Source organism: Lissotriton helveticus, chromosome 1_1, assembly GCF_964261635.1.
Source record: "Lissotriton helveticus chromosome 1_1, aLisHel1.1, whole genome shotgun sequence".
Classification (NCBI taxonomy): Eukaryota; Metazoa; Chordata; class Amphibia; order Caudata; family Salamandridae; genus Lissotriton; species Lissotriton helveticus.
Genome location: NC_136057.1, coordinates 1,743,438,755 through 1,743,455,377, shown reverse-complemented (window position 1 = coordinate 1,743,455,377; position 16,623 = coordinate 1,743,438,755).

The window sequence follows — 16,623 nt, the reverse complement described above, 5'->3', positions numbered from 1 at the left end:
ACATCCATTCTAGAACAGACTACTTGTATGACAGTTAAGGACCCCACTCAAGATGTCATAGATATCCAGTTACATGCTACTCCCGATGAAATCAAGAAATGGTCCGAACAAGGAGGGGTCCAGACAGATCAGGGATGGGTAACGAAGGGGAAAGCCACATGGTTTCTCCCCGACTCTATGGTTCAAGTCATTATCAATACCGCACATAGTCCAGCACACTTAGGAGAAAAAGCCATGTTAGACAGTATCCAGAACATTTGGTTTAACAAGCATTTACGAGCTGCAGCCAAGCAGAAAGTCCGTACCTGTATGATATGTTGCCAGTTCAATCCAGGTAAAAGTGTTCCGGTGGAACAAGGTGGATTCCAGCCCCCTGACCACCCTTTTGAGGTCCTCCAGATGGATTATATTCAGATGGAGCGATGTCGAGGTTTCAAGTATGTCCTTGTAGTTGTATGCGCTTTGTCCAGGTGGACAGAGGCATATCCAGTCCCAGATTACACAGCCGCGACCACTGCCAAACAGTTGGTTCGTGAATTCTTCCCCTGTTATGGACTCCCTAGGGTCGTATATTCTGATAACGGCCAGCCATTCTCATCTGAGCTGATGAAACACGTTTCCCTGTTGTTAGGGTACCAGTGGAAGTTCCATTGTGTACGCCATCCTGAAGCAGCCGGTCTCGTAGAGAGACATAATCAGACCCTGAAAATCCGTATTGCCAAAGTCTGTCAAGAAAAAGGTGTAGACTGGTTAGTTGCTCTGCCAGTCGCTTTGTTTTATATGCGCATGGTCGCACATTCCAGATCAGGTCTGTCCCCCTATGAGGTCGTATTTGGCCGCCCCCCTAATATGTGGGGTACACCTAGACCCCGAAGTATTATAGATGTTTCAAGTAATATGCTGACAGATTACCTAGCTTCCTTGATGTCTGCCCTACACTCTTGTCGTTCACAGGTTGCCGCCGCATTCCCAGACAATACCGAGGTGGCACCGCATGAAATCGTTCCCGGAAGTCTGGTTCTTGTAAGGAACTTTGATCGTTCAAGTCCGCTGGAGCCTCGCTGGAAGGAGCCAAAGCAGGTCCTCCTGGCCACCCGTACTGCCGTCAAGCTGGAAGGCAGGAAGGGCTGGGTCCACCTGTCTCATGTGAAAAAGTTTTATGGACTAAAGACTGTTTCCAAGAACATTTCCGAGAATTTTAAAGACTGCCAAAGTACTATTCTCAAGGACTGTCCCGCAAAAGACAATGATGCAAATCCCCCCTGTTAGAGACAACTCCGCAACAGGAGTATAAGAAGAAATTAAGGTCCAGTAAAATAAGTCAGCCAGTTTGATTGTCTAAGTCCTCCCCTAGGTGAAACGGTTAGACCGGTTTCTGACATGTATGAAATAGACCCCCATAGTGAGAGAGTTAGTCAAAACTCAATCCGATGTATCGTTTTTCTAAGTTTCATATTGTTTTTCAGCCTTATGACTACCTGCACAAGTTATGCTTTTTATTTATGTTTTCCAGTTTCTCATGTAAATAAGTCTTCTAATGCTACAGTAGAGCACACGTTTAGTGATCTGCCTCCTCATGAACTTTCTTATCGTCTTGCTATGCGTAATAATTCCTTTATCCGCATGTTACATTATTCACACCAGACCAGCAATGCCACTAATTGTTGGGTGTGTGGTCGACTCCCCCCTTTCCAGATACCGAAGGGAGTTCTGCCACTATTTCCTTATCCATTTTCACATACTGGTTCGTGTGGAGCATGGTCCACGTTAACGTCATCCTCAACTGATATGTCCTTCCTGAACAGTACATGTTTTCCAGACAAGCAAGGTCTTCCCCACAGAACAGGGTTAGATCTAGAAAATGAAGTTTATAATTTGGGTAATTATTCTTCGAATTTTATGGTCTTGAATGTTCAGTCTGATACTACTCCAGTCTTACCTGCTATGTCAGTACTACCAGTCAAAGGCGAATTATGTGTCAGAAATAATGGTTCCGTACATGTAGGACATAGTGATTGTACTACTATTGTCAAGTATAGTGACAGTAGGACATCTATTTTCAAAGCTTCACGTCATTCTTATTTTGTTCGTGGTCAGACCGCATATGTTCGTCTGCCCCTCGATTGGGAGGGAACCTGTTACATTGCATTCCTTCTGCCACCAGTTTTTCTAGCCCCACCTGACTATCATAGGAATTCCCACCTAGTACATACTAGACACAAGAGAGACCTCCCGATTGTCGATTATACTGAAACTGCTCTAGAACAATACATAGATATCAATAAAGGTGTCTTTCCCTACTTAGGTACAGTCGTGAATAGTAAATTGATACGTAGATTGACCAGAACACTTGAAGCAGTAGTGATTGAGACTACCTCTGCTCTAGGTAACTTAACCGAAGAGCAATCTTTTATGAGAATTGTCGTGCTCCAGAATCGTCTCATCCTTGACGTCATACTGGCCGATAGGGGCGGGGCATGTAGAGTCATCGGATCTAGTTGCTGCATTTTCATTCCAAATAACGCGCCGTCTGTTTATTCAGCTATAACCAGACTCCATAAAATTGCCCATCTGTTACACCAAAATCCAGGCACCTGGACATGGTCCGGTTGGTTCTGGAATATAATTTCCGCCTGGGGATGGAAAGTATTGTCCTTTCTAGGTATTGCAGTAGCAATCATATTCAGTTGCTGCCTCTGTATACAATGTGGCCCTGCGATTTGTGGCATTTGTGCTACCTCTTGTATTCCTAGTCCCGAGTCCCGTTCTAAATCCCGTTCCAAGACAATTCGAGATGAGCAAATGATACTGTATGAAATAATAGATGGTATCATGAATATTGATGTTTCCTGATGGAAACGTAGTGACAAGGAGGGAATGTGGAAAAGTAAATTTTGCCATGTTCTGTGTCCCTACGTGTCCCCCATCTTATGTTATGTGTGCATGATTAATATGCATATGTATTCCCCATGTTCGATTAAAGACGCAATTATAGTTGTGTCCATCTCTAGTATGCCAGTTCCCAGTTCTCGTGAAAGCTACGAGTATTAGGCCTATGTAAAGCTACGTTGCCACGTTTCCCAGTGTGCACGTTATTTCATTGAAAAGTCCCTGTTTCTAGGCCTCAAAAGGGCCCGGACACCAGATTCAGCTCCTGTCTCCTGAGCCCTCGCTGAGGAGCGATACAGCCCCCACCTGTGTTCCTGACCCTTCACTTACTTCCTGCCTCACAGTGCCCGGCTCGGCCTGGCTCTGCCTGCCAGTCTGCCAAGAGTATGTTATGATTCCAGTTATCAGTCCAGCCCTCCTTCTCTGCATTCCTAAGCTACTGAATCGCATCAATAGTTTCAGTCATCGTCTAGCCTTTACGTCTCCATGTAAGAGAAATACTGTATTAATGGTCATTTAATATTCCTCAACACGCACTACATGAAGAATAATGCATGCACCAGTCTTAGTGTCTGTTAGCCTTTACCCCGATAACTTTTGGATTCTATCAACATGTTCTCTAAACATCAGATACTAGATAGTGTTTAGGTACATGTCGCCCTGACTTTCCAGACTTCAGTCTCTGCTCCTAGCGCAGAAGTCATAGCCCCCAGCTTCTCCTAGTAACACGTCATTGTCAGTTTGCGCGCACCACTAGGTTAGAGGTCCCGGCTCCTCAGGTAGCCCCCTCCATGTTTCCGCCCCATTTATGACATATTCTGTTACGTTTACATCACATGTCTATGTTCACGCCTCTTGTTACACCTACTTTCACCCTTATCTTTCGCGACTGCTATTGACCACACCCACTGCTCCGCCTATTGTATGTATTGTAATGCAACTGTTTTAGTATATATGCTTGTGCACTGTTATTAAATGTTACGCCGATTCCGATCCTGTCCCAGGCAGCGCTGCCATCCTATTCCTGTGCAGGTTGTCCTGTTCCTGTCCTTATGCTGTATTAAACCTGCAAACTCCTACTACCTCGAATCTTGACTCTTATTTATTGAGCTATCTGTTATTACTATGTCCAGTCAAACCTAGATCCGGTATTATTTATTTATATACCACAGAACCCAGGGACCATCTTCAGTGACCTGAGGAAACTTGCCAAGCCTCCAACTCAAGCCTTTGAACCTTTGTTTTTCTGAATACATTTGTAGGGAATTTTGCGTCTGTCAGTATATTCAAATACCTTCAGCTGTTACCTATTATACATATCAATTAGCCCATCAATGGCACAATAATAAGCCAACACCATGACCCAAACCTCAACCCCAAAATTACCGCTTAGCAGCTCTAGTCATTATGCCACATTTCTTTTTATCTATGCAAAGGATGCCTCTGTTGTGTTTTGTCCCCATGTTTCGTTGTTTTCAAACTGTTGCAAATAAGGCTACTTTTTTCTGATGTTCTGCGCAGTGCGCCATAATGTTGTATAATACATATATGCAGACATTTTATTGCATTACATAATACACATAAAACAGTATAAGGTTTAAAAAAAAGGCTACTGTGTCTCTGATGTTCTGCTTGATGCGTCATAATGTTGCTGTAGGAGGAGGGTATGCAACATTTATTTGCGTTGCCTAAAACACGTAAAACAGTATTCAGATTATTTTTTTATTTAAATACCTACAGCTGTTATCGATTACACATATCCATTAGCCCATCAACGACTTGATAGTAAGCCAACGCCGTGACTCAAACCTTGTTTATTGTGCATCTCAAAAACATTACCTGGCGTATTTATAGTGTCAGGTACAGCAAGAAAGAAAAAAAAAGAAAAAAATGTGTAACATATATTTTACTATCTGGTGGACTTTCATGTTTATCAAGCAACGATTTTTTTCTGTTTTGTCATCTGTCCTAAGAAATCCCTCCTGCCACGGGAGTCTCTGCATCACCATCAGAAAACGTAATGAAAATTCTGAATATAGGTGAAAAAACTTAATAGACCACCAACCACATTTGTCACTGTCTGGTTACAACTAATGCAAATTCTTCTTTTCATTCGCCACCCATTCCCACCCCCCACCCCGCCGAAAAAAAACCTCGAATTTACAGAATTCGTTTACTGCAGCGAAACCTTCTTCATAAAAATAATGAGGCATTTGTGACGACCATATTGTTCTAAGTTGCTTTTTATTAGGTCTCGCTTAAAGCATTCTATCTATCTATCTATCTATCTCTATCTCTATCTATCTATCTATCTATCTATCTATCTATCTATCTATCTAGCTATCTATCTATCTATCTATCTATCTATCTATCTATCTAATTATCTATCTATCTATCTATCTATCTATCTATCTATCTATCTATCTATCTGTCGCCCTCACTCTATCTATCTATCTATCTATCTATCTATCTATCTATCTATCTATCTATCTATCTATCTATCTATCTATCTATCTATCTATCTATCTATCTATCTATCTATCTCCCTCACTCTATCTATCTATCTATTGCCCTCACTCTATCCATCTATCTATCGCCCTGACTCTATCCATCTATCTATCGCCCTCACTCTATCCAACTATCCAGACCCTCCAGGATATCGCGATTTCGCGATTTGCCGCGAAATCGGCACTTTAGTAAAAATGCTGCGATTTTTACAAAAGTCCCCGCGAAATTGGCACTTTTGTTGAAATCGCGGCATTTTTACAAAAGCCGCTATATCCTGGGGGCCCACTTACATTGTTTATTGGGGCGGGCGGGAAGGACACAAAAGAATAATTTTCCGGGCTTAATGGGGCAGCTTAATGGGGCATTAGCAGCTCACTGTGAAGGGCTTTGAAGTGCCCCTCCCGCGCCTGGCTCCCCGCTGGAGACCCTCCCGGTGACTGGGGCGAGGCCCCGCCCTCTCCCCTGGAGCCGAGGGTCAATATGGGAAAGAAAGGCCCTGATGGGCGATCAGGGCGAATACTAACTATGCCCCTGAAGGACTGGGCTGATTAAGGCCCAGCGGTGCCAGGGAACAACACCTAAAACCTTCGTGGGATACCTGTTCTGGCGCACTAAAGACAGAGACACGGGAGACTTCCTTCGGCGTCAAAGATCAGCGTTTATTACTGCAGGGATGCAAAAGTCATGGGAAGTACAACAGAGTGTAGGTTCCAAGAGCCTGCTTCAAATTGCATTTGTGGGTCGCTCTCTTTTATACAAGATCTTGTCATTGCACAATATGTAAGCAAATGGTTACAGCTCAGTTCCCACAGTAAAATTCAAAAGGATCGCTTTCATGTATTCAGAACCCCGGAACATAATTACATTAACATCACCAGTTCCAACTGTAAAAGCACATCTTCCCACCATTAGGTACATTCCACTTGAGTTGTAAATAAGCAAGAGGAAAAGACAAGAACAGCTGCAAGGAAGTCAGACAACAGGGAAGAGAGAGTGTGAGGATAATATTGGATGCGTAATCGTAGCTTAAAAGGGCTTGATCCCAGCACGTGCGAGGCTGAAACAATAGATCGGCACGGCAGAATCATCTTCGAGCGGAGGCAGCTGCCTCAGCAGTGTCCTCCCCCTAGTCATAAAAACGCATGAAAGGAATATGCTTCTACCGTAACGCTTGGGAACTAGAGGGTCACGATGCGGGCAGTTGCCTGTTCGCTGACTACGTGAGGGCAAGGAACAAAATGGATGCCGTATCTAAAATGGAACCCGAGGGTTCATTGGAGAAACCTGTAAATGAGACGAACTCTTCTGAGTAGCATGACGAAACCGCGTACACTTACTAAACTCGTCATTTACGGTTCATAGATACCACACTCGTCCATATTCGGCGATGCCCAAAACGTCGTAACGATTTTCACGGAACCTCAGACGCTCCTTTTGCCCTCATGTAGGCAAGAACTAGTCGAAGTCGGAGTCAATCTCGATTCTCATCAGATCATTCAGATGTTGTTGGAACATGATTCTATCCATCAATGTTTCCTTGGAAACGGGTGGCCTTCTTATACACGTTGTAGCACAAAGGCCACATAAGGCAGGACCACACTGTACACAAAGACAACATGTGAACAGAAATGTCACGACAACCCCTATAATCATCAGAATCTTCCAACCCCAAGTTGACATTAGACCCCAAAACCATCCTAGAAGCGTCCAATCTCCCTCGTCCACGTGTATGGACTCCGAGATTTTGTGCAACTTGGAGATGGCTTGATAAACCGTTGGAGCGTTATCAGGTATGAATATGCAGCAGCTCGAATGGATGACCTTACACACACCACCTCTATCCGCTAGAACAACGTCTAGAACCATACGGTTCTGTAACGTCATGAGCCTATCCGCTTGGAGCTCTGCTGTCAGATTACCAAGGGCACTTGCAGTTATGTTAGCAGTTGACTCTACTACACGAGTTAACTGTCTCAGATTTCTGCTATTGACCATAGGGCCCCAAAACGGTAGAAAACCCTTGAAGAAGTCTCCTGCTTCTTGACCGGAAGTATCCTCTTTACTAATGACACCTCTCACAACTCTGGTTTTGTGATAGTCGGCGGCAACAGTGAAAGTCGGGGGCAAGAGATTTGCAATATAGCAGGTACCTGAGAAGTCGTGTGGTAACCACGTATATGCTCGGTCATAACATACAAAATAGGTACCCTTAGCAGTCAGAAAGACAGGGGAAGAGAGCATCGGTAGAACGTAAGTATCCACACAAGCACTCTTCCCAAGCTGGGCTCTTGGATTTCGGCCACGACCTTGCAGACAAAAGTGGCCTAGGTGAGGTACAATCCAGATTGGAGATGAGCTTTTAAGCTGTCTATCAACCACTGATATACTATACTCAGCCTCACTAAGGTACTTATAGGCCTGCACTTCCTCCTCTGGGATGAACGAAGCATCAAAAATGTCTCTATCTAGATCAGCAATCGCTGTCGCCAGAGACTTATGGAACGGGCCAGGACCAAAGCTTGCTGAGCGTGGCTCTCGATGGGGGTAGGAATCTAGTGCACTACGGAACATGATTTGGAATGCCCGAGCTGACCCTTGGGGGCTGTACGGAAGAACCAAATATGGAATACCCCTGTCCATGTTATGCGGCATTAGCCCACACACCCAACAGTTTGTAGTATTTACCACCAACTGATGCTGATGCAAAAGTTGCACAAAGGAATTGTTTCTAAATTCTGCACGTCTGACTTGTTCATGTTGGGGCAGGAGATGAAAGGAATGTGGAGAAACAGTGGAAGCGAAATTCAGATTATAGGAAGGAGGAGTAGGTGAAATGGAAGGTAATAATAATTGAATCCCAAAATATACTCCACCCACCAGTAGCATTGAAACGGTTAGGAACAACATAAAGATCTGAAATAGAAAACACTTTGTACAAAACACTTTTGATCTTTGCGCCAACATTTTCTCTCTTTCCGACAGCTTCGAGAAGTCCATCCTCTAAAAAATCGTCCGTGACGTTCTTGACGCACTTCGTTCTGAGTAGCGATTGCCAATTCCCAGGAGTTCCCAGAAATCGACAAAAGAAACCGACCTAGTGTCGATAGCTGCTAAACAGAAGGAAGTACCCGCACGGCCCTACGGCCAACCCAGATGATAGGTTAAATGAATTAGAATCAATTCAATAATAGTCTCTTTGCTGCATGAAAAGAAAAGGTAAACACAATATATAATGTCCACAATGTTCATGACAACAGTAAGAACTCTTTTATTTGTCCTTAACGCGCGGTCGAAGAAAGTATCGACTTCTCCCGGGTTGAGTCTGATCTTCAAACAGTGGATTGGATGGCGAAAGAGTGCTCGATTGTCCAGGCAATTGTTCAGTACTTGTATTCCCCAATGTTGAAGGAAAGGAAATTGTCTGAGGGGAATCAACAGGGGTGTCAGATAACACTGAAGTGTTCCCTATGGTCTGTGCTTCGCTAAATGGGACAAAGCGCTGGGGAACGTCAGTTTCAGACGAGGAAAAGCCTTTACGTATCCATGTGTCTGCCGGCAGAGGAAGCGGAACCTTCTTGGTGTGGGTGGCATGCACCCAGTGTTTCCGTCCCTCCAGTCGAACCGCCGTCCTCGTTGCTAGTAGCACCAGGAAGGGTCCCACAAATCTCGGCTCAAGATGGCGTTTTCGTCCGAAATTTCTAGTGAGGACCCAGTCCCCTGGTTGGAGCCGATGACCAGGACCCTCTGTTTGTGACGGTAGAGCCTCAAAGACCTGTTGATGAATCAAACTCAATTTAGCAGTCAGATCATATAGATAATCGATTAACATTGGATATTCAAGTCTGTTCAATTCTTTAGGCCTTGGAACCCCCCAAATGTTCGCAGGACGGCCGAACACAATCTCATATGGGCTAAGCCCTACTCGAGAGTGTACAGTAGCCCTGGTCGATAAGAGAGCTAGAGGCAAAGCGTCGGGCCATGATAAACCAGTTGTTGCCTGAATTTTAGCAAGTTTTAGTTTCAGGGTGCCATTGTATCCTTCCACCAAACCCGCTGACTGAGGATGATTAGCACTATGGAATTTCTGGGATATTCCTAAACCACGACACACACTCTTCATCACGCTTCCCACAAACTCACTTCCGTTGTCCGACCATACAATCCGAGGCATGCCGTACCTGGGGAAATACTCTTTGAGCAGAATTTTAGCTGTGGATAGGGCAGTATTATCCTTAAGAGGGTAAGCTTCAATCCATCTGGAGAATGCACAAACCACGACTAAAACATACTTCAAATTGTTGCATCTCTCCATATGGATGAAGTCCAATTGGATAACTTCGAAAGGACATGTAGGAGGGGCAAAATGACCAGGTGGAGTGGGGGTGCCCTTACCGGGATTATGCATCAAACATACCATGCAATTCTTAACCACTCTCTCTGCACATTTAGTAATCCCATCATTCTTCCATACAGGAGACAACAACTTGCATATGCCCTTCGAGCTAATATGTGCTGTGCCATGGGCCATTGTAACAACAGCAAGCACGTATGCATCCGGTAACATCCATCTCTGTTTCTCTGACAAATCAACCCAACATCCATCCTCATCTAATTTTCCCGTGCTTTCTTTCCACTTAGTCTTTTCCATTTCAGTGGCCTCATTCTGTATTTCCTTCACACTTTCAACCATGTCCTCACACATGCTAGTCTCTGCTGGACCATCTTACTGAATTCGCAACGTACATTCGATTTGTCAGATCTCTAGCTGTCTCTTTAGCAGTTTCGTCTGCAAACGCATTACCATGACCAACATCATCTGTCACTTTTCGATGCGCACTACATTTAATTATGGCCACCTGCTTAGGCAACGTGAGTGCATCTAAAAGGTCATTCACAAGCTGTCCATGCTGAATCTTCGTACCATGCGACGTAAAAAATCCTCTTTCTTTCCACAATCGCCCAAAACTATGCGCCACACCAAAAGCATACTGACTGTCTGTAAACACATTCACCCGTTTTCCTCTAGACAACACACACGCTCTCGTCAAGGCAATCAACTCAGCTGCCTGAGCCGAATTCTGACTCAATCTCGCAGTTTCCACAATCGTACTCAACGTCACTACAGCATACGCAGTCGTCACATCACCATTCGGTAACTTAAAACAGGAACCATCAACATACAAAGTACCATCGGGATCTACCAATGGAGTATCTTTTAGGTCAATACGACCCTTCGTTTCTTCTTCAGTTCTTAGATAACAGTCATGTGGTACTACATCACTTGACTCCGTGTTGATCGGCAATAATGTTGCTGGATTCAACACATTACACCGTTTTATCCGTATGTGACTAGCCAGTAACGTCCGCTCATACCCAGACAACCTTGCGCTCGTCAAATGTTGAGTTTACGTTCGGTTCAAGAGAGTGTCAACTGCATGCGGAACCATCACCGTGAGCATATTATCCATGACCAGACCTGCGGACTGTCGAATGGACGCTGCAGCTGCCGCTGTTGCTCTTAAACAACTCGGCAAAGCTCTAGCTACTGGGTCTAAGGTCGAAGAAAAATATGCGCAGGGCCGCTGTTTCACCAAATTGTTGCGCCAGAACACTCAACGCACAACCATCCCTCTCGTGAACGTACAGTGTAAACGGCTTACTGTAATCAGGAGTACCTAACACAGGAGCCGAACACAACGCATCACGTAATTCAGAAAAACCTTTTTGACACTCTTCAGTCCATGGCACAGGAGTCGGAACATCCTTGCACGTGAGAGCTAACAATGGTTTCGCCAATAGTGAGAAATTTGGGATCCATTGTCTGCAGTATGACGTAATACCTAGAAAGGCACGTACATCTCTCTGAGTTTTTGGCACAGTCATTCGGGTAATCGCTGCAATTCTCTCTGGGGTCAACCTTCTCCCTTCTTTTGACAATAAGTGACCTAAGTAGGTTACTTCTTGGCAACAATATTGCAGCTTGGAAGGTGACCCCTTGTGATGTAAGTCACATAAATGCCGCAACAACGATACTGTAGCAGTTCTACAAATATCTTCGGTATCAGCAGCTACCAACAGGTCGTCAACGTACTGAATCAAGGCTGCGCCTGCCGGTAATACAAATTATTCAAGTTGACTTTTAAGGGCTTGACTGTAGATCGACGGGCTCTCACAATAGCCCTGTGGTGCGCGTTTCAGTCTAAAACTGCGACCACCTAATGAGAATCCGAATAGGTCTCTGCTTTCCTCAGCAATCGGGATACTAAAGAAAGCATTCTTTAGGTCAATCACTGTGAACCAGGAGGCAGACACTGGAATCAGGGTCAACAAAGTCGTGATATCAGGGACCACGGGGAACTGTGGAATCACGATTTTATTTACTTCTCTCAAATCAATTATGAAACGATACACAGGAGGTTTAGATGGATCAGTGCGTTTTAAAATGGGTAACACAGGACTATTACACACATTTCCCCTAGTTTCTTCAACGACATCCTTTTCGATCAGATCGTGTACAATCGTTAATAGCGCCCGTTCTCCCTCAATGGAGATACGGTACTGTGGTATACGTGGCAATCGCACATTTGGTTTCAGCTTGATCGTATAAGGTGGGATGTCCAAAAGACCCACATCATTGGGACCTGTGGCCCATAGAGACGCGGGAAGGGAGCTCAATTCCGGCGGGAGTTTATCGATCGATAAGTACATAGGAGAGATTACTCTCCGACCTAATGTAAGCTCCACTCCTTCAGGAGAGCAATACAATGTCGCATATAACCGTTTTAACAAATCCAAGCCCAAAAGATTCTCACCACAACCAGTAGATAGAATCAATGGAGCCTCCAACTCACGAGGACCAATAGTGAGGGGCAAAGGGCTGGAGACAGGATTTCTAACCGGGGCGCCAGAGAATCCAACGGAAACATTTGTTAAGCCGGACAAAGGTGCGCCAGGGAGTTTCGAATGCATGATGGAACTTTTCGTTGCACCAGTGTCTAACAGAAAAGGCTCAACTACGCCAGATGTAGCAACTGCGACGTAAGGCCCACTCTGATCAACCGGAACTGATACTACTCCCTCTCTCTGTCGGTGGCTGTCCTAGTAACGATCGTTTACAACAGTCTCATGTTCAACGTAATAGTCGTCCGCGTAATACTGCGCTGATTTATCGGACCTTACATTTCGCTGGTCAAAACAATTATTCGCGTCCGAGGACGTATTAGGGCGCTCAGTCTGATTTTGAAAGGCACCGCGACCTCTACCTCGAGATGCTTGTTGAGGACCAACACGACCCCCTCGTGCCGACACACCATTAAGGCGGTCACGCAAAGCTGGACAATCATATTTTATATGTCCCTCTCTTCTACAATATGCACATTGGTTATACCCAAGCATAGATCTAAAGTCAGAGGAGTCAGGACGTGACTGTATTCTGGAGGATTGTGATTGTGGTCTATATTGCTGTTGCAAATCAGTGTGATTTGAACGCGGAGGATACGCTTGCTGCAACAAAACCTTCGTTTTCAGCTCCTTCGTTTTCTTATCTACACAATCACTTTCTTCTTTTTCCCTATTCTCATAATATTGAGCCGTCGCTAATATCTGTGCCGTGGTTGAAACAGCCCATGCACTTTCTGAATTGTTTAATTTGTTGCATAGTTCTGGCAACAAATTCAACACGAATTTGTCAACAAACAACCGTTGGCCTCCATCAGTGCCCATATCCTGACCACTATGATCGACAAATGCCTCTTCGAATCTAGTAAAGAAATCAGAGACACTCTCGTCCTTCTTCTGCTTACAAGCTGCTAATTTATCCCAGTTTACCCTCATCGCCGGCATAAGCGTTTTCATGAACGTAATTATTCTCTGGGGCAGATCCGAAATTACCTGCTCTGGCTTAGCCCCACCAACTTGTCGGCCATCAGCCGCTATTATTGCAGCCCAATCACCGCCTAACTCATTCGCATGATTTTCCTGACGAATTTTCGCCCAAACGGGCTGTGGTACAACATTACCGAACAGCATGTCGATGTCGGCAAGGTTCATAATAGTAGCATCTACTAATTGAGACAACTCCTTGTAGTAACCCGCCGGATTCTTGCGTGGATCAGGCAGGGACTGTTTGACTTGTAAGACTTCTGATCGCTTCCATGGGAGGTTTATCCAAACTCTTTGGAAATGTGGAAGGACCGGAGGGGCAGCACCAGGATCACCTGGCATCCATACTGGTGGAACCTCCCTCATAGGATACTGACCAGGAGCCGTTTTCCAAGTTTCTAAGTCGTCATCATTAAATGACACGCTAGAAGGCACTGTGGATCTAAACGATAACAATCGCTCTAAGGCACGTCGTACATCGCCACTTACAATCATACCGCTCGAAAATTGACTCTGAAGTTCAATCATATCGGGCGGTACGTTATCTAAATTGTCATTATACCATTGTTCCCTCAAAAAGTTACACATTTCTTCGAACACGAATCTCTGTGTCGGCTCATTAAACTGAGAAAACGTCTTGAAAACCATGCGTGGGGGGTAGTTGGCAGGATGTCTTATCCACCTACGTGCCATTGTCACTAACGTCTCTTTCTCCCTTTCCACTAGGGATCTGACTCCGTCTTTGGGGAGTTTCAGAAGTATCGGATGGAAATAACTGACCAGAAAGCGGTGAATAAAGGGTAGCAACAGTGTTAGGGATACGATTACGAACAGAAGGAGAAAGAAGAGCAGGAGCCACAACGTTTGAAGTGAAGGCAGACACAGCAGAAGCAGGCAAGGTAGTCGGGGTGGCAGGGACAAGAGGCTGAGAGGGTACAGGCAAAGGAGCAGTAGGAATAGAGACAGGTGGTGCGACAAATGTAGGACCAACAACGGGCTGACCCGCAGCCGCCGGAACAACAGGAGGGACAACAGGAGGAACAACATGCGGAACTATAGGAGGAACTACAGGGGCCGTAGCACCCTGTGCATAAGGGGGTGGCGATTTCATCAAATACGCTAACAGGGGATCCTCCTTTGAATCCTCTTCTTTCTTATCCTGACTAGTTGGTAAAACCGGATAACATTTGTCTATCCTCATATGATGTAATCTAGTAGAAACTTCTATTTCTTTTTCTTCTTTATCTCGCTGACATTGTTGTACAACTTGCATTATCGGAACGATACCTTCTCTTTGATTCCTTTTAAGCTGTTTGATTTCTTTCTGTTTGGCCTCTTTACGCCATAACCGAAAGGAATCAAACATAGCTGGCCTAGCTTTCCTTTTAAACAGCTTAGCTTCTAGATTATCTAAGATCGTGAGGTCAAAACTTCCGTGCGGTGGCCAACTAAGGACACCATCTTTTTTCGTGTAACGGATCCAATATTTATTATATATAATAGGGCCCACACCATGTCGACTATAGAGCTCATATATCGGAGTTCCAACTGGAGGTATCGGACACGAGTCCTCCAACCGGGAATCCTTGTTGCAACATTTAAAGAAACCAAGAAAACCACTATGGCTAGGCATCGTGCACACTAACCTAGTATCAAACTTCAAGGGTTACCGAAGCACTAATTCTTCGTGAAAAACAAAACCCTTGGTTTTTGGCAATTGCAATTGTCAAATAACAACTAAGGACCAACAACTAAGAACCACAAATGCAATGGAACCATGCAATACAACAAAGCTTCAATAAGCTGCAACAACCACTAAGGACTGGGAGCGACCCACAAATACTTAACTGAAAATACAATGGCGTCACCCGGAAGGCCCGTCTATCGTCTCGCTTGTACGAAAGGTCTACGCCAGGCGTCGAAAACAGGTCGACAGTCAGGGCATCAGTCCGTCGCAGCCGTCAGGAGGCGGGAATCTTCGCGGGAAAAATCTTCGGACCACTTATTTCGACAACAGGATCGATGAAGCGGGGTGCACCTTTTCCTCGGAGATTTCACACGAAGTTCCTCACAATCGTCAGGCTTTGGACCGGTACCGCCGATGTCGCCCCGCGTTGGGCGCCAACTGAAGGACTGGGCTGATTAAGGCCCAGCGGTGCCAGGGAACAACACCTAAAACCTTCGTGGGATACCTGTTCTGGTGCACTAAAGACAGAGACACGGGAGACTTCCTTCGGCGTCAAAGATCAGCGTTTATTACTGCAGGGATGCAAAAGTCATGGGAAGTACAACAGAGTGTAGGTTCCAAGAGCCTGCTTCAAATTGCATTTGTGGGTCGCTCTCTTTTATACAAGATCTTGTCATTGCACAATATGTAAGCAAAAGGTTACAGCTCAGTTCCCACAGTAAAATTCAAAAGGATCGCTTTCATGTATTCAGAACCCCGGAACATAATTACATTAACATCACCAGTTCCAACTGTAAAAGCACATCTTTCCACCATTAGGTACATTCCACTTGAGTTGTAAATAAGCAAGAGGAAAAGACAAGAACAGCTGCAAGGAAGTCAGACAACAGGGAAGAGAGAGTGTGAGGATAATATTGGATGCGTAATCGTAGCTTAAAAGGGCTTGATCCCAGCACGTGCGAGGCTGTAACAATAGATCGGCACGGCAGAATCACCTTCGAGCGGAGGCAGCTGCCTCAGCAGTGTCCTCCCCCTAGTCATAAAAACGCATGAAAGGAATATGCTTCTACCGTAAAGCTTGGGAACTAGAGGGTCACAATGCGGGCAGTTGCCTGTTCGCTGACTACGTGAGGGCAAGGAACAAAATGGATGCCGTATCTAAAATGGAACCCGAGGGTTCATTGGAGAAACCTGTAAATGAGACGAACTCTTCTGAGTAGCATGACGAAACCGCGTACACTTACTAAACTCGTCATTTACGGTTCATAGATACCACACTCGTCCATATTCGGCGATGCCCAAAACGTCGTAACGATTTTCACGGAACCTCACCCCCCCAGGCGGAGTACAGCCATGTCACCGGCGCGCACACAGTCACGCTAGACCCAGCGAACCTAAAGGCTGCTTGGGTGCCAGTACAGGCTTTAACTGATAAAAACCTATAAAAAAGGTTTACACTAGGTACAGTAGCGTCTTGCTAAAAACATAGATTTTGAAATCACTGTAAAGATTTAAACAGTCTATTTGTACATTTTACGACAGCCTATTTACTCCGGGTGCACTTTATACTTCTTGTAATATTGGTTGGAAGGGTGTTGTCTCTGTTTTGAGCCTATGTGGGAAGATTTGTGATGTGCGGGAAGTGAGCCGATAATAGT